Source organism: Chelonia mydas, chromosome 4, assembly GCF_015237465.2.
Source record: "Chelonia mydas isolate rCheMyd1 chromosome 4, rCheMyd1.pri.v2, whole genome shotgun sequence".
Classification (NCBI taxonomy): domain Eukaryota; kingdom Metazoa; phylum Chordata; order Testudines; family Cheloniidae; genus Chelonia; species Chelonia mydas.
The window spans coordinates 116,600,485-116,627,047 of NC_057852.1; the positions used below are offsets into that span (position 1 = coordinate 116,600,485).

Here is a 26,563-nt window from a genome sequence, read left to right on the forward strand (position 1 = left end):
CAGCCCCCTGTGAAGACACCAAGTGATGGGGACTGGGGAATTAAGCTGCTTGTCCATGTGGAAGCCTTTGTTTTAGTCCCTTATAAAGTGCAGTGACCTCCCACACATGGTTATGCATTTGACAAGATGCACAGGGCCTGAAGTCCTTGTCTCAATCCTTGTGAATCTTATGTGCACTTTACAAAGCATGCAGTGGTGCATTCTGTAAAGTACGTAGGAAACAGAGGGAGACTCATCTTTTAATATATCTCAGAAGCTGCCTGAGGGATGTAGAGGAAGTGCTCTCTCCTGAAGACAACCGAAAGCACCTGGGACACAGTACTATACATCTAGGTACTTATATGGGACCATCCTTGCAGTGCCTGTATGGTGTCTAACACGTAGTTCTATATTATTGGATGTACATGTGCTACTGACAGTTTCCTGTAAACCAACTGAGTTTCAAACCTCAGAGTAGAGCTGGGTGAGAAATGGTCGTCTTCTTCCATGAAAATTTTCCCATTCTGCATCATCCCAAAATAGACCTTTCAATATTTTTGGATGAAAAATCACAATCAATAAATCAATCACACCCACACAAATAGCCTGAGGGTGGGTTCACTCATATGGCATGTGGGAGACCCAAGTTCAAGACCCTGTTTTGCTGAAAATTTCCCGAAGAGTTCTACCACAGACTAACTCATTTTTGGCTTTTGCGGGAGTATTTTTTTTTTGGTCTATCCCTGCATCCTCTCTCCTCATCCATTCAGAACACACACACACACACACACACTATGAAACTGCATTCAAATTTTACTTGGGGTCATATGCTGGTACAATTGAAGTGGGTGGGAGTTTTGGTCTTGATTCCAATAAAATCAGAAAACAGTTCTTACATTGTAGGAAGAGTAACATCTATTCAGAATCCTAAACTTACTGTCATTCTGCACACAAACCCCGTCTGAAATAAATAGATGTTTTCTTATAGTAATAATTATTCCATTAATTAAATATGTAGCAAAATTAAAATATTCCATTGTACAGTAGACAAAGAGATTGTATGGCTCCCACATAATTTTGAATAAAGAACATGAGATGCCTTATATCTAAAGCTCTCCCAAAGCAAACTAAGGGGGAAAGTTTCAAAAGCAACTCAGGGACATAGGAGGGATTTAGATGACTTTCAGTGGGTCTTGTTTTCCTAACCCCCCATAGGCATTTTTGAATCTCTCCCCATAATTACTTACTTGCATGTACCTACTGTATTGTTAGGAGGAAGCCACCTTGGATAAAATGAAGAGAAAAAAAATCACACAGAAACTAAGATGTGGGGAAAAAGCTTCTGTATATTATTACCCAAAATAAATACTATATTTTGAATTTATTGATAAAAAGTAACCACCGCATAAATTGTTGGAAAACAAAACATAAAATTATGTAATGCAAGTCCACATATGTAAGTAATTCTACCAAAAATAAATTACATATTTATTTTCCTCCTACATATACAATGTTGTCCTCGAAAGCAGCAATTACAAGTACTTGAACGATTCCAGAATCACTGATATATTTTATTTCCCATTTAGCACACTACTTTAAAAACACAATCAAAATATCGAGAAAAAAATACATAAAAAACCAATAATCCACAGGCTAGTAATAAGGTTATTATGATATGTTGTGGTGAAACAGCAATTTCTTTATCCTTGGAAAGACTGTTTAATTTGTGAGCACTGTATGATTTCTGACATCTTAATTATTCATTCTCTTGTTTTTAGAATACTCGGGTTCTATAAAGAATATTATACATGATTACATTTTGATCAGTTAGCAACATTAAGTGCATAATGCAATGCATGGAAAGTCAGGAGAGCTGGGATATATTCGTAGTTCTAACATTGACCTGTTACGTGATTTTGGACAAGTTGTTTCACAGCTCTGTGTCTCAGTTTCCCATCTATAAAACAGGGATCATATCACCTATCCTCTTTTGTAAAGTGGGCTTCCTCCTCACAATACAGTAGGTACATGCAAGTAAGTAATTATGGGGAGAGATTCAAAAATGCCTAAGGGGGGTTAGGAAAACAAGACCTATAGATGAAAAAGTACCAAGAATATTATTTTGGAAACAAGTGTCTTGGTTTGGGGATTTGCAATATTCGGAGTAAAGTGGGGGAATTGAGAGTGGTTTTGTTTGGTTTGGGATGCATATTTTAAAAAATACATCTTCCTTTAGGTTAGGTTTATTTTTTAAATAATGCATTTCAGGTTCCACACTGAGTACCTTTGGGTTGTGTGCTTTAAAGATGACTGTGAAATGAATTGCGCCAGCAGCTTCGATATATGAAGAAATGCAGTATTCCCTTTATCACTGACATGTAACACACACAACAGCTGGGAAAAAAGCCTTCATCTTCCAAAGCTGTTAAATCATACATTACTTCATACTCAATTGATTCCCAGATAACAGTAAGATGCATAAAAAAGACATTGCTTTTCTGTGTAGGAAAAATGGATACATCCATTACACTTACAATATCAAGCCTCCTTTCAAGTATAACTGACTTGTAGAGTTCTAAGTGCTATTTGGAAAATAGCTCAATACACTGCATTTGGTGTAATATAGAATCTGAATGCATAGTAATTAGTCTCACACACCGCATTCCTTTTACATAAAACAACATGTACCATTTTCTTCCATTTCTGATTATTTTTCATAAAGCTAAACAGAACATCTCCTGAGAAAATAATAGCTGGAGGTAATCACAAAAATTCTCAGCTTAATAGCTTGTTTTGATCAATAGTTTTGTGGTTTTTTATTTTAGATTATTTTAATTCCATATGTTTCTGGTGTTCTTTAGCAATTTTGGGGAGGGTGGGGGGTTAAAAGAAAGACATGTAAACCGAAAAGATATCCTGTTAGCGAATTCACCCTCTTCCTCTATATTTCCTTCTCTACCTGCTCGATATTGTGTTATATTAAGTTGATCAAAAGTATTGACTCTTGTATCTGATTATTTGAAATAATATAAAAACTCCTTGCTGTATTCTCTGAAGTTTAATTCATGAAGACAAATAACTCTTATGTACTAGATTTTATAATCTACTTATCTTTATAAATCTATGCTTTGCAGCAATACTAATAAAAAATTTAAAAATGAAGACAAAAATATTAGTGTCTCTATTAGCTAACATTAATTTACATAGTTCAGTAATTAACTGGGACTGCCCAGTGTTAAGTGATTTAAAGCCTTCATCTTGAGCTCTTTTGTATAAATTTGCAGCCACTAATCACAGTGTACCTCAAATCAAATGGAAAATCCAATGCAGTGAAAGCCAATATTTATATACCATCAAAATATTCCCAATCATGCAGACTTCGTTTAATTATACTTTTAAGGTACTACAAACACAGTAAGCTAATTATTGTAGTTACACTTCTTCTCAGTGTAAAACTGAACCTTGTTTAAATAGTGTAGGAACAGAAATGAAGAAGAAACTAGAAGTAACAAACCGGAATCAGAACTGAAGCAAGCAGAATGATAATCAGCAAAGGAGGACAATACAAGCAAAATGCTTAAAAGTTACCCCCATAACAACACATCCATTTATTATGCTGCACATCATTCCAAGTTTATGGAGTTTTGGATGCATACAGTAATTAGTAAACGGTGGGTTTTTTATATGCTTGAAGGTAAGAACATCTGAACTGTAGACAAATTTTCCAAAAGAAAATTTAGTGTCAGTAGTCAGGATCCAACAATAATATTAGAGCTGCAAAAATAAAGTATTTTTCTGTTACCAAAACTAAGCATTTGTGGTCTCTGTCCTACCTGAGTGATCCACATAAGAGATTTATGAGTCTGCTACTGTTTTTATCTAATGCACATAGTTCCTTAGCTCTAGCAGTAGGGTCTTTGGTTTTAGCTCTGAAGATCCTGGGTTCAAATTCCACTGTTAGCCCAAGCAGGTTTGGTGAGGTTAGAAAAATCAAAATACTTCGGAATACCGGGTTATCATGAATGCCCACTAACAGAAAAGGAATTGATGGATTATAAGAGTTATAAATGGAAATACTGTACTTGTTAGTAGACTTATTGTCTCTCTTCCTCAGAACAGTAAGAAAAAACAAATCGTAACAACAAAGGAAAACCTTATTGAAAGTCCAGGAAAATGGATTTTAGTGGTAACCTTAAGTTTCTAGTAAGAGTTCTAGTCCAATTGTTCTTAGATTCAGAATCACCAAATTACAGTATAAAATTATAAAATGGTACATTCTGAAAAGTATGAGTTCACCAATGCAGAGAACTAGAGAAGGTCAATTATAATACCTAACTTCACAAAGGGGAAAAAGGAGGACCCGGGGAATTCATAGACCAGTCAGCCTAACTTGGACACCTGGAAAGATACTGGAATAAATTCTCAAATAAACAAGTTCACAGATTTGCTCAAATCTGTAGGATAACAAGGTGGTAAGTAATAACCAATATCAATTTGTCAGGAACAAATCATGCCAACCTGTCTAATTTCCTTCTATGACAGAGTAACCAGCCTAGTGGATACAGGGGAAGCAGTAGACATGATATATCTGGACTTTAATAAGGCTTTTGACAGAGTTCCACACAATATTCTCATAAGAAAATTAATGAAATATAATCTAGATGCAATTACTATATGGAGGGTGCACAACCAGTTGAAAGACCAAACTCAAAGAGTAGTTATCACTCTTGAATACTGTTCACTGTGAAGCTAGGAGGGCATATCAAGTGGGGTCCCCTGGGGATCTGTCTGGGGTTTGGTACTATTCAAAATTTTCAATAGTGACCTGGAGCATGGAATGGAGAATGTGCTTATACAATTTGCAGATGGCATGCAGAGAGGTTTCAAGCATTTTGAAGGACAGGATTAAAATAAAAAAATGACCTTGATAAATTGGAGAAATAATCTAAAAGTCAGTAACATGAAATTCAGTAAAGACAAATACAAAGTACTACACTTAGGAAGGAAAATATCAAATGTACAAAACGGGGAATAATTGGCTAGGCAGAAGTACTGCTGAAAAGGATTTGCGGGTTATCCTGGATCATAAATTGAATATGAGTCAACAGTATGATGTGACTGAGAAAAAGGCAAATGTCATTCTGGGGTGTATTAACAGGGTGCCATATGTCAGACAAGGGAGACAACGGATACGCTCTATTTGACACTGGTGAGGCCTCAGTTGGAGTACTGTGTCCAGATTTGAGCACCACTCTTTAAGAAAGATGTGAACAACTTGAAGTCCAGAGGAGAAGTAGTTTAGGAAATATGTCTTCTGAGGAAAGGTTGAAAGAACTGGGGATGTTTAGTCTAGAGAAGAGAAGTCTGAAGGAAATCACAGTCTTCAAATATGTAAAAGATTGTTACAAAGAGGATGGTGATCCACTATTCTCCATATCCACAGAGAATAGCACAAGTAGTAATCAGCTTACTTTGCAGCGAGAGAGATTCTGGTTAGATATTAGAAAACAAAACTTTCTAGCTCTAAGGATAGTTAAGTACTGGAACAGACTGCCTAAGAAAGTTATGGAATCCCAGTTGCTGGAGGCTTTTTAGAACAGGTTAGACAAACACCTGCCCTGGATAGTCTTTGTTTACTTAATCTTTTTCCATGATTTTGCACAGTATTGATGTTAGGCTACAGTTATCCAAATCCTTTTAAATATTGGCACAGCATACGGTTTTCTGGGGGGGGGGTTGTTTGTTTACTTTTAAGCCCTTTGGGACTTTCCCAGTATTCCAAGATTTGTTAAATGTTAATGTCAGTGGCTCAGAGAACTCATTTCTTTCAAATAACCAATTCTTTTAAAACTCTTGGGTGCAATTTATCCAATCCTGAAGATTTTAAAATGTTTAACTTTACCAGCTGCTGTTTAAATGTCCTCCCTTGTTACTATCAGAACAGAAAGTAATGAATTATCTTTCTAAGCTGTGCATAAGTCAGACTGCAACTTTCCAAATATATAACAAATAGTTATTGAACACTTCTGCTTTTTCTATATTAACAATAATTTTACCATTTCTGTCTAGTAATGGATCTATACCATTGCTATGATTTGTTTTCTACCTACATGTTCTTAATAATCCTTCTGATTGTCCTTAACCCTACTGGCCACAGCAATTTCTCATTGATAACTTTAGCTTCCCTTATCAGTTGTCTGCTTTTTTTTACTGTTAATTTATAGTCACTGAGATCAGCTTTCCCCCTTTTCCACTGTTACATATAATGTTTTTTCTATGTTTTTTATTGCTGCTTTCACTTCCCTTCTTAACCGGAATGACTTTTTAATGCACAAAGCTTTCCTTTGTCATTGCAGAATTGATGGTATGGAGGCATCTAGCAGAGTTTACTTAAACAATGGTCAATTATCATTCACACTATTTTGTTTACATTTTTCCTCCTAATAAACTTTGCTCATAATTGTTTGCAGCTTTGGTAAACTGACCCTTTTAAAGTGTTATGCATATCTTATTAGTTGGGACTACATTCTATTTGCATATAAATGAAGTCAGATCATGGTCACTTGCACATAGGTAACCATTAATTTAGTTCAATAATCAATTCATCATTGTATTTCAGAATGAAGTCTAACATAGAATTATCCTGAATAGTATATACTTTTTGTTTCAAAGAACTATCATCTATAATTTTTTAGTAATTTCATGATGGTCATATCAGTAGCAGCATGAGATTTGCAATGCATGTCATCCAGATTTAAATATACCAGGATAACAGTTTCCAGGACACTGGTAATCATCCATGCAGCAAGGAGTGGGCCACAAGGGCTTTCTCATTCTCTAGGATGCTCATCTTGCCTGGTTATTAGGGAGCAGGAAAACACTGTTTTAGGGAACTTCTTTTTATTCTCCCTAACCTGACAAACCTCACTGTGCTATTCAGGCCACCCAATGAGCATAGTTAGGCTTGTTAAAGTGAGAGTAGTTCTGTGCTAAATATGCAACCCTAACATTTATTCAACTTTACTGGAAGCTGGAAAAAGAAGGGATATTTCCTGGTTTAAAAATTACCACTATTCTGACACACAACAATAAAGACAAATTGCAAGGGTACAATGTGCAGATTTTATAAAGTGACTGCCACCTCACCTATATTCTAGAAAACACCCCTTATAATCAGCCAGTAACTTTCTATGTGAAAGAAGACATTCATAGTTCACAATGCCTAAGGCGTACTTTCCACAAGCTTCAGATGACCTACGTTTCCTGCTTCACTTCTCTTCTCTCTGTAATAAATAGTGACTGAATGGGTAAAGCGAGAGCAGTCACAACTTCAATAAGTTAAATGTAATAATACTTTGTTTCCAGCCATCAGATATAAATCAAATTAACTGGAATCATGTGCTGACTATATTGCAGACCAGCAGTTAGAAATATCAAATCTACTAAGTTCCTAAACTGACAATCCTATTTTCTTTTCAATGGACCCATGGAGTGAAATTTTTGAAAGCACTCTTGGAGCCGAGTTGGGCCAATGCTGAGTGTTTTTAAAAATACCACCTGTGATGTTTTAGGAGAAAGCAAAAGTGCAAATGTCTTTATCCCTATGTAAAAACTGCACAGGTTTCCTGTACTGAAGTTTCACAAGTGCCGTCCCGGGTAGTCATATCCTTAAATTGTATTAGAGACCTCTTTTCAAATAAGGCATGTAAAAAACTGTAAGAATAATACTTTTAAAAGTCCAAACTCCACAGAAAGCAATGATCAAGAAGCACCACGGTTGACATTTGAATGGCTCTGCTTGTTGGAATGACAACTTCACTGTAATGCAGCCAGGAAACGATACAATGTGCTAGGTGTTGTAAAAACCTCTGACAATAAGGCCCTTACCAGACTGAGACCTCTCTCTGTTATTACAATTAAAATGTTAAATTAATAAATATTACTTGACAGCATTACATGAGCCCAAAATAGTTTAATGAACAATCTCTCACAGGATAATTCCCTTGAGTCAGGAATCTCTTACAAAATTTGGGGGGATGTTAATTGCAAACTGGGGGCAGAGACTGGTCTGATCTAATGTTGCCCCTGCAACAAATACCCAAATCTTTGTCACCTCTGAACAAGTCTATTGTAACCACTGTACTTAATGGAGCTCACTAGGGAGTTTCAAATGGTGCAGAACACATCTGACTGACTTTTCAAGTAGGATGGGCAATATAGCCATTGATATAGGTCTACATCTCTGATCTTGCTCTCTGCACTATTTGCTTCTGGATTTTAGCCAAGGTGTTGTCATTATCTTCAAGACCCTCAGTCACCTGGGCCCATGTTATCTGAAAGACTGGGGGCAGCTGCGGGACTCATCTGTGCACACTGCAAGGTGCTCTCATTTTTTGGAAACTAGATTATATCACCCTACTATGGAAGAGTATTGCTTCTCTTACAAGAAAACCCTTCACTTAAACAAGCAGAACTGGGGCCAAAGCCACAAAATGTGGGTTTAGATGTCAAACTCCCCAGAACGTATGATATGGGCTTTTGGTCACTACTCTTGGTTTCTTTCAGCACTGTAAAGAAGTACCTCTGATGCTCGGGTTCCTCTGCCCCACTGGTCTGGAGTTTTGGCAGCAATTTGGCATTCAACAACCTTCCCTCAACACTGATCAGCTAGGCTTTTTATAGCTTCAGTGAGTCCTATATACTTTCATATCTCCAAGGATTTACATCTGCATTTAATTTTCTGTCACAAATTCCTGTAATCTTCCCTCCCCAACCCTTGCTTGACAGCTACTAGAGCTAGAGTTTGTCAGGATTTAATGCACAATGTGGGGCTCTTATTTACTGAATTTGGCTGAGGTATTTTTACTTTAAAATTTTCAGTTATTCTGGTTGTCTGTGTAATTTATATGTTTGTTAAAATTTGTGTAATTACAGTACCTAGTTTCTATGGCATGGAGGAGCTTCAGAAATCAATAAAGCACACCAGCATTGCTTTAAAACAGATGTACACACACTGCAGTGTGTTCAACACCACGGACCATGCATTATTCAATAATGAATGCTGACTGGCATCCCTCAGGGCTCTGTCCTGGCCCCAATAGTTTTTAATCTATACACCGCGGACATATCAGCAATGGAGTTAAGGAAATTCATCTATGCGGATGACATTGCCCTACCTGTTCAGCATACAAGCCTTCATACCATCAGCCATGCCATAACTCAAGATCTCAGCACAATGGCTGATTATTTCCAAAACTGAAAATTTAGGCCTAACCTGAAAAAACCCCATAGTAACAGCTTTCCATCTGAACAATAAAATGGCTAATGCCAAACTTGATGTGCAGTTCTGCAGTGAGAGCGTCAGCCATGAGACTAATCCAAAGTATCTTGGCATTACACGGGACCGGAGTTTGACCTTTTGACAACACCTCGAGAACACCCGCAATAAGGTCAGGTGTCATGTTGCGCTTATCAGGAAACTGGCAGGAACATCATGGGGCTCCAGTCCACGGACCCTGCGAACCACAACAATTGCCTTGGTACATTCTGCGGCTGAGTACTGTGTGCCGATGTGGTCTCTCAGCAGTCACACTAAACTCCTTGACACTCAACTCAATAGCGCTATGTGCATAGTGTGAGGGATGCTCAAATTGCCTCCAGTTGACTGGCTCCCAGTTCCATCACACATCCAGCTTCCACAGATTAGAAGAGTTGCCCAGACATCTCTCTTTCTAAACCATGTCAATGCAAACATGAGGCTCTATTGCACAATGACCTGCAGAACCAGCCGAAGACAAGAGTAAAATCCTACAACCCTCCATGGAACCATATAAAGACCCTTACACCCAACTTCAACGCTGAGGCTCAATGGAGAGCCACGTGGAATGTTTTGACCACTCAAAACAAAGAGCTCGTCGTTGACCCTGCCAAGGAACCACTGGGAATTTGATTTATGTCGGAAAGACTGGTGCAGACTGAATTGGATCAGGACATCTCATGGAAGATGTGGACAACCCCTCTTTAAATGGAAAATGAGGCAAACACCTGATTGCGACTCTGGTAACCAGGCACAAACGATGGAGCACATCATATCTGAGTGTCCCCTTCGTTTCTTCGCTGGGGGCCTAAAGGACATTCACCAGCTCATTGCTGCAGCAATGTGCTGGCTAGCAAATCTAGATATAAATTTACACTCGTTACTACCTACCCAACCCAACAAAAGAAGAAGATTGGCACTACAGTAATAAATCAGACTGAGGCCCCAATGTGCAAGATACTGTACAATCACAGAGTAAGCCAGCCCTAGCCCCACAGAACTTACCTTTTAAATAAAGGCAAAATGTAACAATTAGATGTAACAAACAAATGCAGAATGGGTGGGGAGGAGGAAGAGATTAACAATGACAGAGGCACACAGTTGCATAGACTAGCTCCATGCAAAACTTGCAAAATAAAAGAGGATTTTTTAATTATATCAACAAGACAAAACATAACATAAGTAATCGTTGCAGACCATTTGCAGCAGGAATCACAATATAATTGGATCTTGAGAAAGGATTTGAAGGGAGGACAAGGTATTGACTTTGTATATTACTTCAGGGAGGCAGTTTCTTGCATAAGGAGCAACAAGTAAATGTAAATATATTGGAATGAATTGTTTGCCATGTTTTTAAAATGTTTTTGTCACCTCCATTCCATGGATAGGAACAATGGAAATACTGTATAATCATGGTGGTATCACAGGTCTGCAGCATGCAAGCCTCTGACATGAGAAAACTCCTAGCAGTTCGGAAACAGAAAATCTGATCAATCACTACAGCTGCTGAGACAAAAGTTCCCAGGGCAGCAGTAACCTTGAGCAACAGAAGGCCATTTAAATCTACACAGGGAAAATGATATACACCATAGTAACTCAATGGTCCAGGTTCAATTCACAACTCAGTCACAGACTCCTTGTGTGACCTTGAACAAATCACTTAATCCCTTGGTAAAATAGGGATTACACTTCACAGAGGTGTTATGAAGACAAATTAAAATACAAGGCTTTCAGACACTGAAGTAATGGGGACTTATAAAAACCTAGGGAGTGTTTATCATTATTCCCAGAGATATTGCAGGAACCACTGCAGTTAACAGCCTACCAAAACTACTATTCTTTCCCTAATGTCTACAAAGGTACTTCTAACAAGTCTGTTCTGAAAACAATGTTTTTCTTCCACAAGTAGCTCTGGAAACAGAATAATCAAATAAAAGCTTTTACTAGATAGAGGAGTAACCAGGTGACTGACACCCACATACATCACTGAATATTGTTAGGCAGCCTACATAATACCTTAGACTGGGTATTAGATACCATGTGCACATCTTAAAAGCCTGAGAGAAGAGGAGGAGCCGAGCTCCTCTGCATGTATCATTCAAATTATATCCCTTAAAGTTAGCAAACACCAAAACACAAATCCAGATTAATACACTGGCCAGACACCCTAAGCATTTGGAAATATATATATTCTAAAATAGAGAGGAAAGAGAAATGGGATGTCTATACATTGTTGTCTTCTATACTAAAACATCCAGCATCCCCATTCTCAACCCTGCCTTGAAATCAAATACCAGTGGGGAGAAAGACAGACAGTGCTACTCTTCCACCTACAACAACAGTCCCGCCCCCCGAGATGCCACTCACGGATTGCTGAGTTCAGAATCCTTTCCTGCTTGGGCTTGACTCCTGCCTGGCTGGGGTGTAAAGAACGGTGGTACTTCCCCAAGCCCACTCAACTGTAGTGCCAAAATGAGCTGGCATTCACAGGAGATTATACAGATCTGCACAATCCTCGCTCCCTCCCTTTTCTTACATGGTTTCATGAGCAGTGAGTTAACAGTGTTGATATTTAAAGTATTCTCCCTTGCATCTGCGTTAGCACTCAGAGACAAATGGGGCAGGCGACACTCCTCAGAGCTACTGTTTCAGGGTCTGCAAATGCAGGCCTATGTCACTTTGCCTCATAAATGTAACCTGAACGTATCTCAGCCAGAGACTTACCTCTCTCCCCCATTGAAAGCTTAGATTCTGACAGCATTAAAGAGGTGCCGGTATGTACCACTGAATGGCATGTACCACTGAATCAGAGCCCTGAGTGAAACCCTCATACAACCTGCAAAGATTAGATGTTTACAAAATATCTCGAGCTTTGGCATTACTGGGTAGATCTACAGTACCCCTGCCTAAAACTGAAGATGAATTACTTAAAAACAACACCTCTGAAAAGCAAGCAGCCTTGAAGGACAAACTGCCACTCTCTCTGCAGCTTCCAACAGCACTGACATAGGCATGACATGGAACAATAAGAGGCAGAATTTCAGGGAATTGACAACTGTCCTATGCGTAAATATCCTCCATCCACAAGCTACAAACTCCTCCCTACCACAGAAAGAATGCCAATAAAATGCACTTCTACCCAACAGTAACGGCCAACAAAACTGATTCAAACATTGCCAACATTTGCTGCAAAGGATGTTGGCAAATAGGTCACCACACATATGCAATGTTTTCTGGGAATGACAAGAGAGTCAAACACGTTAGTCAAAAACGCCTCCTCAAAATCTTTTACTTATATTTTTGGGTAAAATGCCCAGCCCTGAATCCACAAACCTGAAAGATATTTATTCAGAAATATTAACAGTAGCAAAAAATACATCACTACAAATATGGTTCACAAAAGAGAAACCAGCAATTAGTTACAATTATAAAATCTAGAACTAATACATAGCAAATCAGAATACAAGCTGTGTTACAGACCACAGATCAAATTAGACAGTCCCAAATATATTTTGAGGATCTTTGGGATTTAGCCAATGTAACAGACAAGAAACACACAAAGATAATCAACGACCTAACGGTGAAAGCTTGGTTGATGTATGCAAGAGATTATTGTATATGCAATTTAAAATCTCCTTGTGAATAATTCGCACTGGGGCATGCAACTGCAAACTGTAGTAGTCAGTAATTGGCACACATTTTTACATGATGAGCTGAATGCCTTCATAGCTTCGTTATTTGGGGCATTCAGGGGATTTAAAAAGTGATTTGTTGTTCACTAGAAAAATGCACTGATCCTTTCTGTCTGTGAAACTATTATTCTTTATCAAGAAATCAATTTCTCATAGGAGAAAATGAATAGGGTATACTGTTTACTTGAATAAGTTTTAACATGTCAGCCAGAGCTCCCACAGATAAATGAAACAATGTTTATTCTCCTGGTTTCCTTATGAATACAATCTTTTCTCCTCCCAAATGACTATCCTAACTAGACCTCTCCATAAATTGTTAACCTGTTCAGTAAGTTACCTAACTTAGATTGATATTTTTGACCATTTATATCTGGGCAATGTGTATTATCATGTAGCTAGCCAGCAAGATTTATTCAATTGTATTTATTGGTTATAGTATAAACTGTCATATTTACAAACTCCACGCAATCACTTCTCTTCTCTCAACCCAATTGAGTTAATAGCACTCTCTTCCCCTATGCCAGCCTGGGTTGTGTAGAGTCAATATTAGTTACCAGAGATATGTTCACTTGATTCTGCCATCTCAGCGCCATTAAACTAAACTTCTCGGAATCCTCACTTCCTCAACTAACAGACTTTTCTGGCGCCAATTGTTCTCTCTAATCCCACTCTTGGGCCTTCTTGATAGGGAAGGATGTTTTGATTTGCAGTTCAGTAGAGAACAGTCTGAGCGAAGCTTCTGCAGTGCACTGTGACAAAACTAAAGCAAAACAACCATAACATCAAAATTACTGGTAGAAAAGACCTCTTAGTTCAATATTTCCCAAAAGCCTGGGACATGGCCAAAGGAATATCATCAGGAGTGAATGGGTAGCACTCTCAACTCTTCCAGAGTCTCAGCTGTCATTAAAAATATGACAGTCTCGAACAATATGGCTGCAAAGAAAACCTTGAAAACATGACCTGAATGTAACTAATGCAGTGATGTTTACCTGTGTTTGCAGAGAACTTGAAAACCAATACCTCCAAGGCACAGAATCACAGAATTGTAGGACTGGAAGGGACCTCGAGAAGTCATCTAGTTCTGTAGTCCCTGCAATCATGGCAGGATTAAGTTTTATACGGAACTACCCCATTTGTTTGTTTCAAAAGGTGCTAATTCAAATGCCAATCATGATACTTTAATTGTTAAACTAGCTTAGTACAAAAAGCATGAAAGGAGACAGAGTGTTCTCGAGGGCCAGCACAAGACTCTGGAATGAATTCTCACAGGAACTAAGGACCATCACACGCCTGATAACGTTCTGCTCTAATTGCAAGGTGCATTTCTTTGACCTTGCCTTCTCTGACATGCGTGCACGCACGTCCACATGTGTCCTCACAGGATCCCACGGCTCAGGCTTCGGACCGACCCCAGATGTGTACACAGCAATTTTTCAGCCTCAGAGCCTGAGCCCTGCCAGCCGGAGTCAGCTGACCTGGGCCAGCCACAGGGTTTTATCCTTGTGTAGGCATAGCCCCAGTCTGGTTTTCTGAAACCACTTCACTGTCTTGTTGTCCGTTTAGTACTAATATGGGCAAAACAGAACTCCTGACACGGTTTCATTACCAACAAGCAATTCAGCAGACAGGCAGGGTTGGAGGAAAGATCTTAATTGAGCATACAAAGAGGCTGGTGTTACATGACTAAAGGGACCTGTATTTGTGTGACAGCAGTCTGCCCTCAGCTTGCATTCCTGAACTCTAGATGTGTCACATCCAACTAGGTACCTCCTTAAACCTTACCCTCTCTCTCCAGTCCCACTCAGAATACTACATTTCCCCGGAGTTCTCACTGTTGACACCACCTTCTCTCAGTCACTCAGGCCTGCAAATAGGGAGTAATTTTAACTCCTCCCTCTCCCTGGCCCCCACACATGTAGGCAGAGTTCAATTCATGCTGCTTCTTCCTCTTCCTCATCTCCAAGATCAGTCCTTTTCTCTCCCACACAAATGTCTTGTGCAAGTCATCATTATATCCTAATGTGACTACTGCAACATCTTCCTCTCTGGCCTCTCAAACATGCACATTGCCCTTCTTCACTCCATAAAGAACATGGCTGCTAAAATAAAAAATAACCCTTTTTGCTGTTGATTTGATCACATTGCTGTTGTTCCCAAATCCCTGTGCTGGCTCCCCATCGTCTACTGCATCAAATGTAAGCATCTTCTAACACTCAAAGCTCTGCATAAACTTTGTTCCTTCCCTACTTGTCATCTTTCCATTCCAACATTCTCAGCCTTATCCGTACATTTGTCAGATTATATTAATAATACTACCTAACTCTCCTATAGCACTTTTCATCAGTAGATCTCAAAGTGCTTTACAACAGAGGTAAGCATTGTTACCCCCATTTTACAGATGGGGAAACTGAGTCAAAGAGCAGCCAAGTGACTTGCCCAAGGTCACCCAGCAGGCCAGTGCTCTGTCCACTAGGTCACAATCACCTTCATACTGAATCACCTCTTTCCATGCAATCTCCTATGTCTGGCACAAGCTTCTGACCACAGCCACAACATGCCACCCCAATCCTTTCCACATTTATATCACTCAAGAATGCTCTTCTGCCATCCTAGCTAACTTGTATAAAGCTAAAAGAAAAGGAGTACTTGTGGCACCTTAGAGACTAACCATTAGTCTCTAAGGTGCCACAAGTACTCCTTTTCTTTTTGCGAATACAGACTAACGCGGCTGTTACTCTGAAACCTTGTATAAGCTAGCTAACATGTATAAAAATTCCCTTTTGTTCTCCTTCCCCTAAACGCTGGGTACCTGACAGCGTATTCTTAGACTGAGTTTCTTGTGGCAAGAATTTATTCGTTTCTAGAAAGAACAGAGCATGTTGTGGATGCTAGCATATGCAAAGAATACATTATAATTAATTAATTAGACTCATGATGAGCCCACAAGGAACCTTCTGTTTTCTTTCAGAGTAACAGCCGTGTTAGTCTGTATTCGCAAAAAGAAAAGGAGTACTTGTGGCACCTTAGAGACTAACCAATTTATTTGAGCATAAGCTTTCATGAGCTGCAGCTCACTTCATCGGATGCATACTGTGGAAAGTGTAGAAGATCTTTTTATATACACACAAAGCATGAAAAAATACCTCCTCCCACCCCACTCTCCTGCTGGTAATAGCTTATCTAAAGTGATCACTCTCCTTACAATGTGTATGATAATCAAGGTGGGCCATTTCCAGCACAAATCCAGGGTTTAACAAGAACGTCGGGGGGGGGGGGGGTAGGAAAAAACAAGGGGAAAATAGGTTACCTTGCATAATGACTTAGCTACTCCCAGTCTCTATTCAAGCCTAAGTTAACTGTATCCAATTTGCAAATGAATTCCAATTCAACAGTTTCTCGCTGGAGTCTGGATTTGAAGTTTTTTTGTTGTAATATAGCAACTTTCATGTCTGTAATCGCGTGACCAGAGAGATTGAAGTGTTCTCCGACTGGTTTATGAATGTTATAATTCATTACATCTGATTTGTGTCCATTTATTCTTTTACGTAGAGACTGTCCAGTTTGACCAGTGGACATGGCAGAGGGGCATTGCTGGCACATGATGGCATATATCACACTGGTGGATGTGCAGGTGAACGAGCCTCTGATAGTGTGGCTGATGTTATTAGGCCCTGTGATGGTGTCCCCTGAATAGATATGTGGGCACAGTTGGCAACGGGCTTTGTTGCAAGGATAGGTTCCTGGGTTAGTGGTTCTGTTGTGTGGTATGTGGTTGCTGGTGAGTATTTGCTTCAGGTTGGGGGGCTGTCTGTAGGCAAGGACTGGCCCCCCAACCTGAAGATCTTCTACACTTTCCACAGTATGCATCCGATGAAGTGAGCTGTAGCTCACGAAAGCTTATGCTCAAATAAATTGGTTAGTCTCTAAGGTGCCACAAGTACTCCTTTTCTTCTGTTTTCTGTGATCTGGTGCTTGTTTCAGATATAACTGTTTTTGTTTACCTTTGTGGGCTCTACATTTCAAAAATAATTCAGAGAGATTCACAGAGATTCAGGCAGAAAAAGAAAATTTCACAGCTGACAATGAGCATTTCTTCAAGAGCTAACCCGTTATATAATCAGATAAACAAATTGTGAGAGCATTTGCAATAGCACCATCTGGTGTCAAAGATAGCAATATTGCTATCTTTCCATCAATGTTGTTATCCCTGAAGTCTGAGTATATTATTCAATATTGGCTGCTATTTTGTATGTACTAAAATTTTAAAACATCTCATGTTTGAGGCATTCTGGTACTATGGTGATAAGTGCCACAGAAAAGCAGATAACGTTTGCAGTGCTCTGTTCTAATTCAAAACAGTACAGACATTGCAAACACTGACAATCTCTAAGATGCTGTGAAGTTTCAACACTCAGGAAAACAACAAGCTGTAGGGGAAGGAAAAAGAAGAGGGGCCATTAGCCAACTACTCTTTTGATCAGATTTATTTAGTTGTTCATCAGACAATTGCAGGTTTGGAGCGTAAAAACCTTCAGGAAATATGGGCTCAATCCTGGGAGGTGCTGTGCACTCTTAATTCTTAGCAAAATCAATTACACCTCCTTGGATCAGGCCCTGAAAGTGCTTAAAATTTAACCGAAGCACATTTTAGTAATCTCCTTACCTCAAACATTCAGCTTTGCTGAGATTTCCAATTCACTACATCACTGTCAGTTTGAGAAGCGTTATATGTTCCAAAATCATTTAAATTTAAACTACACTACACTGAACTGTAATTGTGTCTGACAACCCCATGGTACCCCCAACAAGATGGCCTTTGGGATTGTAGGTTTAAACATTATCTCCCATCTACACCTGAAAATTGATTTGAGGACCTCCCCCGCAAAAAAAAATCACAGGACCTGTAGAAACTGTTTACACAGACAACTAAGGGCGAGAACTGGGTGGCTCTGAGGGAAGTTTAAATTATGACTGATATTTGGGGAGAGGATGGGGAAAATATCAGTGACCACATTTTCAAGGATATTTTCACAAGCATTAAAGTTGTGGTTTGTTTTGTCTTGCTTGATTTTTATTTTCAAATGAAAACTGAGATGACCTAGACTTTTCTAGATATCTCAGATGAGAAGGTAGGGCCCAGGATCATAGAGTCTGACAGTACCAGTGGCTGGCTCTGCTAGTTATTGTCCCACTCAATACACAGCAACTAACTTAAATTTCTCTTTGTCTGAATTGTCATGACAAACCACCACGCATCCCTCCTCACATGGTGACTACATCACCATTGTTGGTACAAAGCCTTGAATCTGTTTCCTACAACAGATAAATGCCCTTTACTGTGTCACCAATTGAACGACAAAAGTCTATGAACTTGCAGAACATACAAGAAAATCAACAACGTATCACAGGAAAACCTGTGAAGCATGATTTAAACACTTGACAGGAAAAGGTTTAAACAATTTTACTACGTAATGACATCAACACCCAAAACTGAACATGATCAAATCACACTGGTCTTTCTCCAATTATGCTGCTTTTTATTTCATAGCTAATATTGATGGGTAACACTTTGTTACATTCAGTTTAGCATCTATGTATGTGTGCATGACCCTCTGACATATTCTTGCATATCTTTTGGGGGCCTATGTGCGTGGTTTCCCTTCCATTACATAAGTGAGCCAAAAGCAATACAGCGGAGTTTGTACTATGTCTTCAGAGAGGAGAATGTTAAGAAATGTGATGTTCTTAAACCTGTTATTAAGAGCCTGTGGGTACGTCTACAAAGCAGTCAGAGGTGTTACTGCAGCATGTGTAGCCATACCCAAGCTAGCTTTGATCTAGCTAGTTCAAACAACAATAGCAGTGAAATCACGGCAGCAAGGGTGCTCAAGTATATATTCAGGGATCCTGGGCGGGACTGTATAGCCCGTGGTGCCGTGGCTTCGCTATGATTATCATCATTATTTGGGTCAGCTACATCAAAGTTGGCATGGGTATCTCTACACGGGCTGCACTCACACCTCTGACTGCATTGTAGATATACACTGTGTAACTTCGAGTTATGACTTAGCACAGTGTTTCTCAATCTTTTTAATACCAGGGACCAGCTTGCTGCCTTCCTAAACTGTGTCAGGGAGATCTCAGAGACCGGTGCTGTTTCACATATCGGTCATTGAGAAATACGGATTTAAAGTATTATTGAAACTATGCAGATTTGCTCTTGTTTTTATTAAAGTTTAGTTTTCACACACACACACGCACACAGAGTTTAATAAATTAAACAAAAAAGGCTGAACATCTTGAACTCCAATAAAATGGGTGTGATGTTTTCGGTTTTTAAAAAGGAATGAGGCCAAATTTAACATAAAATATAGGTTCTATAAAAAGCTTTCACACGACCAACAGAAACATTTTTGTGAATTAAACAAGAGATCTACTAGAAAGCTTTTTTCTTATGTCAATAATATATGGCACCCTGAAGCGTCTGATTGCAAAACTTCACTATTGTGCTAAAGGATAAGACTCTGAAAATGAAACTAGATTATTTTCATTATCCAAGCCCATTGTCATACTAAAAAAATGTACAAAATAGTGAAAAGAAAATTATATTTTTAAAATGCTTTTAGTTTAAGACTTCACTTGTAATACAAGGTTGGCTTTTTTTAAAAAAAAAAACAACATGCTTATATGATGATCTCCCAGTAGCGGGTGTAGGGGTTTTTTTTGTTTTTTTGGTTGGTTGGTTGGTTTTTTTGTTGTTGTTTTGCTGGACAGTCCTAGTAGTATTTTTTTTTTAAACTGTTCTTCTGAAAACCAAACACTCATGGCACTTATGTAAATATTTCTTTGTACATCTTAAACCTGGTGCATTCTAATTTTATGTAAGAATAATCATATATAAATATAGACATTTCTTCTTTTTATTAAAATAGTCACATCCCACTTCATCCTATCCTTATAAAACTACACACGTACCTCAGCTCACACCATCCCTACTCTCAGTAACTTATATGTAGGACAAATAATACTCAATAATTATTAAAATTTTCAAGCCTTGAATTTACATCTTTTGGAAACCACTTTTACCATCTAGAATATTCCAGAAAGATTAAAGACACAATCATATAATAGTTACTGTAGTTTTATTAGTATGGACATTGAGCCTGCGAGAAAAAAACTGAGTCTCCTGAATTCCTGTCTCCCCTTCCTTGATTGTTTATTGAGTGTACACCAGACAAAGCAATACAAGTGGTTCATACTTTCTCTTCTGTATGAATATGCAAGTAGCTTGGATAGCACTCTGAAGATCCACTATCTTTAATACGGGACCATAAGTCTCAGTCAGTGATATGAAGTAGAACTTTTTATGGCCACAGAAGCAGCTGATTATGTAAATCTTCCTTTTTTAGTTGTTTGTTCACAACACACATGAATATCCAACATGGAGATGAATTCTTGTAAGTCACTGAGCATAACATTGCTTAACTTATCTCACCAAGAACACTTCTACCTCTCCACTTATCTAACTGCAAAGTGCATGCTGAAACTCTGCCAGCACATGTACAGCCATCCAACCCTGCTGCCTTTCTAGCAAAGCCCTGTGCTTAGAGGGTAGAAAAAGCTACCCAGATATTAACACACTGCACTATTACTTTGCTGTACTTCGAGAATTTCTGGGACCTACAAGGTAGGGGAAAAAGAAAAGGAGTACTTGTGGCACCTTAGAGACTAACCAGTTTATTTGAGCACGAGCTTTCGTGAGCTACAGCTCACTTCATCGGATGCATAGAGCTATGCATCCGATGAAGTGAGCTGTAGCTCACGAAAGCTCATGCTCAAATAAACTGGTTAGTCTCTAAGGTGCCACAAGTACTCCTTTTCTTTTTACGAATACAGACTAACACGGCTGTTACTCTGAAAGGTAGGGGAAGTAGCTCATAGTTGTACTGAGAGCTTGTCAGCTTACAGAGCTTTACAAATACATTATAAAAATAACCTATTACATCTTTGTTTTTAATGCAAAAATCAAAATTTTATTTAGGATTTTTTAAGATGTACCAAAAGGAGAAGAAAAAAGTAATTTTGGCAAATTTCCACATTCATGAAACTGTGGAACAGGTAACAGTGGAGAAAGCCACGCTGAAAAATACCTGGCTTTCCAAGCTGCAGATGCTGGGAGACAGAATTTTCCAGGGAAAAGATCAGCCTTCCACAAAAGTAAAACAAACACACACATACACACAGAGTTTTGTGGCAGTGTTGCAAAGTTCTCTTTTTCTCTCCACCCCAAACTCAAGAACAGATGCAATAACAGTTAAGAATTCTCATGCATTTCTTTTCCCATTTCTATCCTTGTCACATAGATCTGCTGTAGCTTTAAAAATCCACATGTCCCACAGGGTGAATTTCCAAGGAATCAATATTATTCAGTGAAATTCACCAGGACGAGTGAAATTAAGTCTTCATTACTCACATGAGTAGTCTTTCTCGCATCACCATGAAAAGCCAAATTGATTTAGATGATTTATGTACAGTAATATAAAATGTTTAAAAGCACCTAACCGACTTAGATGCCCAAGTCCCATTTTGAAAAGGCACTTAAGCTCCTAAATCCCATGGAAATGATCAATGAAAATGATCAATGATCAAAACACATGCACAATAGTCAGGAAAGCAGGCATAATGCTACAGAGTGGATTTATTTAAATAAGGCAATTTAAATCAGCGATTTAAACCATGATTTAAATCACCAAGTGGAAAGCCTTTATTTAAATCATCAATTTTAATCAACTTGTCCATTTGTACTTGTTATTTTCTAAAAGTGGCACACTCATTGGTTGATATCATGTTTGAATGGTATGATTTACAACTAAATAGAGCCTTTGTGCTACATTTGGTAAATCTTTTTGCTATCTAGGAGTGTATATTGTAACTATATACATTTATTTAAGCAATTCTATAGCTTATTATTTTCAGATTCTTCTTAATTGTATATTTTGGTATGTTAGAAAATGGTGAATGATATACTGTTATATAATTAACTTTTTGCTCATGATTTGTTTCAAACTGCATTAGGATGGTAACTGGAATTTAATTACACCCACAAAATAGCATCCAAAATTTAGTTTTTTTATTAAACAAAACAACCTTAAATGTTTTGGATACATAAACATCTCTTATTGAAACATGTTTCACATTTACAACTAAATGAGTTATTAAAACAGAGGAATTAACTGCAGTCAGTGAATTAAGCTGATTATTTCAACTCAGTAGCTGGTCTTAATGAGATACATAATGGTGTTTCCTGGAGTCAGAGGCCGGGTCCCAACACCTGTGATGATTTTGCCAGTCTCTTGCATCCCACAGCACAGCCCTTCCCCAGCAGGATCAAGTTCTTAATACAATACATGACCTATTGTGCCACATTTATAAAGCTCAGCCTCAAAAGTTAGATGTTTCCCCCTGATTCTGTATACAGAAAAGCAGCCCCTTTAACTCAAAGTTTTTGATAAAGGTCATGAATTCAGCATATATATTTTTATTTAAATGTTTCAAGAGATTATAAGTTTAGACCTTAACATATTTTGTATTAAATTCAGATTTCATTTTAAAACTGGTTTGTTTTTAAAAGAAAAAAATATAAGTTAAATAAAAATATCTGATTTTTTTTAATTTAAAAAAAATAATTTTTATCTACCCTGTAATGCAGGGGCATGGACAGCTATAAACATTTAAGGCTTTTGGAGGGGCACATTCTGTGCCCTCCCTCCTCCCCCGCTGGCCCAAGGCCAGAGGAGCTCACTCTCCCCATACGGACAAGCCCCCGCTTGACCCCCTTATGCAATATTAACCTCCATGTCTTATTTTTTTAATGCTGAATTCCTATTACAATCAACATGTGAATGATTTCCAGTGGTCATTTTCATTAAGAAAAGGAAAAGTATTTATACTATTAAAAGTTGATTACAGCCAGATTTGGGGAAATACTGAAAGAAAGAACTCATGAACCATCTAACCATCTTTTGATTATAAGCATGAATTTGCTTTGACACCACTTGTACACTCCTCCCATTTGCTTTCCTTGAACAATCACACAGTAATAAGAGCCAGCTCTAATCTAGCACTTTTCATCAGTAGATGTTAAAACGCTTCACATTCTAATATATTTATTCTCACAACCCCCCAGTGAGGTAGGGAAGTACTATTAGTGCCATTTTACAGATGGGGAAAAGAAGTGGAAAGAGGGGTAAGTGAATTGCCCAGCATCACACAGAAAGTCTGTCGTGGAGTGGCAACTGAACTTGGGACTTTGAAGTTCTAGGCTAATGCCCTAAGCACTGACCCATCCTTTCTCTCTGAATTTTGTACAATTTTGTTTGCAAGAATATCTCCGTAATGAGAAAGTGCTGTGAATGCTCATGCAAATGTGTATATTCCTATAAGCAGTCGTCAAGGTTCCTTCCCCACTCTGAACTCTAGGGTACAGATGTGGGGACCCGCATGAAAAACCCCCTAAGCTTATTTTTACCAGCTTAGGTTAAAACTTCCCCAAGGTACAAACTATTTTACCTTTTGCTCCTGGACTTTATTGCTGCCACCACCAAGCGTCTAACAAATATATAACAGGGAAAGAGCCCGCTTGGAAACGTCTTTCCCCCCAAAAAATCCTCCCAAGCCCTACACCCCCTTTCCTGGGGAAGGCTTGATAAAAATCCTCACCAATTTGCATAGGTGAACACAGACCCAAACCCTTGGATCTTAAGAACAATGAAAAAGCAATCAGGTTCTTAAAAGAAGAATTTTAATTGAAGAAAAAGTAAAAGAATCACCTCTGTAAAATCAGGATGGTAAATACTTTACAGGGTAATCCGATTCAAAACACAGAGAATCCCTCTAGGCAAAACCTTAACTCACAAAAAGGCACAAAAACAGGAATATACATTCCATTCAGCACAACTTATTTTATCAGCCATTTAAACAAAACAGAATCTAACGCATATCTAACTAGATTGCTTATTAGCCCTTTACAGGAGTTCTGACCTGCATTCCTGCTCTGGTCCGGGCAAAAGCAACACACAGACAGAGAGAACCCTTTGTTTCCCCCCCACACTCCAGCTTTGAAAGTATCTTGTCTCCTCATCGGTCATTTTGGTCAGGTGCCAGCGAGGTTATCTTTAGCTTCTTAACCCTTTACAGGTGAAAGGGTTTTTTCCTCTGGCCAGGAGGGATTTAAAGGTGGTTAGCCTTCCCTTTACATTTATGACAGTAGTCTTTTATGAATATGTTTCATGCAGCCGTTTTAACAGGTCTTTTGGATTTCAGAGTCTTTGACTCAAGGAAAAAATGAGCCCCCGTGACTGACTAACCTGTCCATTAAGACAAGACAAGTAGCAAGCTACTGATGGTGAGTATTTAAGCAACAGCCATAGCAACAGTTCACAAGACATTCGCAGGATGAAATATCTCTGCACAAACCTTTCACAGAATAATATCACACAAGCGATTTAGTAAAAGATGAAGCTTGTTCATGGATAATTTGCAAACAGAAAAAAAAGACAAATTTGTCAAATGCACTGGTCATTTCAAATAGTTTTCTCACCTCTACTTGCAACATGTGTCTTAGACACAGAGCCAGCTGAAAAAGGTAATCAGTATAAATCAATTTGCTAATCTATGTTCAACTCTTGCTTTTCAGATGAGTAAGAACAGCACGGACTCAAGGATAAAGAGTATCTTTAAACAGCATTGCCTATGAGATTTAAAATCGGAGAGCTTTTGCTTCATCAGAAAACTAGTTTTGAAATGCAGCATTATTTTGCCTTCCTGCAAGTCAGCATCATCCATTTTTTATTATTAGCTTTTCTTTACAAAAATCATCCCATTATGTCTACCTGTGACCTAAGTTTGATCCTTATGCAATTCATCATGAGCAGCTAAATCTCATTGCGCAGCCAGGAACAAATGCAGCTCATGCCTGCCTATTACAAACTAGAAAGGATTTGGGGTCACATTAGTTTATCATTTCCTCCAAAACTTTATTAGCTAAAACAACTCTCTGTTCCATATTAAAGCTAATTATGTTAATGAACGTCGACAAATCTTCAATCTTGCACATTTTTTCACTAGTTACTTATGTTTATAATGATCTAGCTTTAGTGAATCCACATTCAAGCATTTAAATGTAAGATATTAATGAATTACCAATTAGCTGTACTTATGTGTCATGCAAGACAATCAAACAGTACCCAAATAGGCCCTACGGCACGCTCTTTGCTTCACATTTCTACTTCACTATTTTCTTCTTCAAGAAAGTTCTCAATTAAAATTGTCACCCATTGTACAGATGTTATTTCCTGTAGCACTTGTCTTACTTGGAGTCAGATTTATCCTCCCATGATGAAAAAGCCACCAGAAGGGGAAACTCTGTGTTTCACTGTGTGAAGTTCTCGACACCGTGGAGGGGTTTGGTGACAGTGGAGGTGGCAGAGCTTTTGGCATGCAAACCTTACAAGATCCATGGGGAAAGGAGGTCCAAAACTGACAGGCATTCTCTCCTCTGTGCTGATGTTGCCCCCTCACCACCTGCGTATGTAACAGCTGCCTAATAAGCCATGCTGATATTCATCACTCCATCCTTTGAGTCAGACTTCTCCCTGCAATGTGGAAATTAATATTGCTTCCAGTATCAGTTACTATCTCTGCTTTGGTACTTGCATCTCTCATGATCCAAAAAGAAGTAAGCCATGTAGAGTGGCTGCTACCTGGCCCTCCTGATGCAGGCAGCCTTATTCCCATAACAGTACTGTAGAAGAGACAAGGCAAGTTTGAGAGCAGGAGAAGATGAGTGGATGGAGCTAAGCTGTTGTCCCCACCCATTTTCCACTGACTTCTACTACCTTTTTCCTGTGTAAATAGAAGGGAGCATCCAGTGCTCAGATCTCTACAGCAGGTACCATTTACACCAAGGGTTCTCAAACTGGGGATCAGGACCCCTCAGGGGGTCGCGAGGTTATTACATGGGAGGTCACAAGCTGTCAGCCTCCACCCCAAACCCTGCTTTGCCTCCAGCATTTATAATGGTATTAAATACATAAAAAAGTGTTTTTAATTTATAAGTGGGGGGTCGCACTCCAAGGCTTGCTATGTGAAAGAGGTCACCAGTACAAAAGTTTGAGAACCACTGATTTACACAAACGGTCCATGTACATGACCATTCTCTGACACGTAGAAATCCAGGTCTCAATTTCTATGGATTATAAATACACAAAGGTCACCTGAGGGACCAGAAAAGTCTTTGTCAAGTAAATTTAGCATCTGAATGAGACCAAACAAATTCAAACCCTTCTGCTGCCATTGCAGCTCCTATACCAGCATCCCTCCCTATTCCTGGAGTAAAAGGCATGGTTGGAATACCAGTGTGCTTTGATGAACTCCAGATTTTGAAACAGCCCCCAGAGACTTCAGGGCACAAACTGCTTGATTTATAATGAAAATTAATTGAAAGGTAGAAATGGTAGGACAGGATGCTTAGGAGAAACTCTGTTCAGTTTGATTCAGTTAAAACTTCCTTACT

General features: G+C 38.7%; 1 protein-coding gene across 20 annotated transcripts in view; it reads right to left on the minus strand.

Annotated features, from left to right (window-relative positions):
• The window catches only part of JAKMIP1 (janus kinase and microtubule interacting protein 1), a 368,387-nt gene that overhangs the window by 247,670 nt on the left and 94,154 nt on the right, over window positions 1–26,563 (minus strand). The window contains exon 3 of one of the 20 annotated variants that reach the window (XM_043544669.1): window positions 13,980–14,080. The exons of 18 other annotated variants lie outside the window; for them this stretch is intronic. The gene's annotated coding sequence lies outside the window, so the exon portion shown is untranslated. Of the gene's footprint in view, window positions 1–2,263; window positions 2,408–13,979; window positions 14,081–26,563 lie in introns of those variants that run through there. One more of the 20 variants, XM_043544676.1, reaches the window with a different exon arrangement.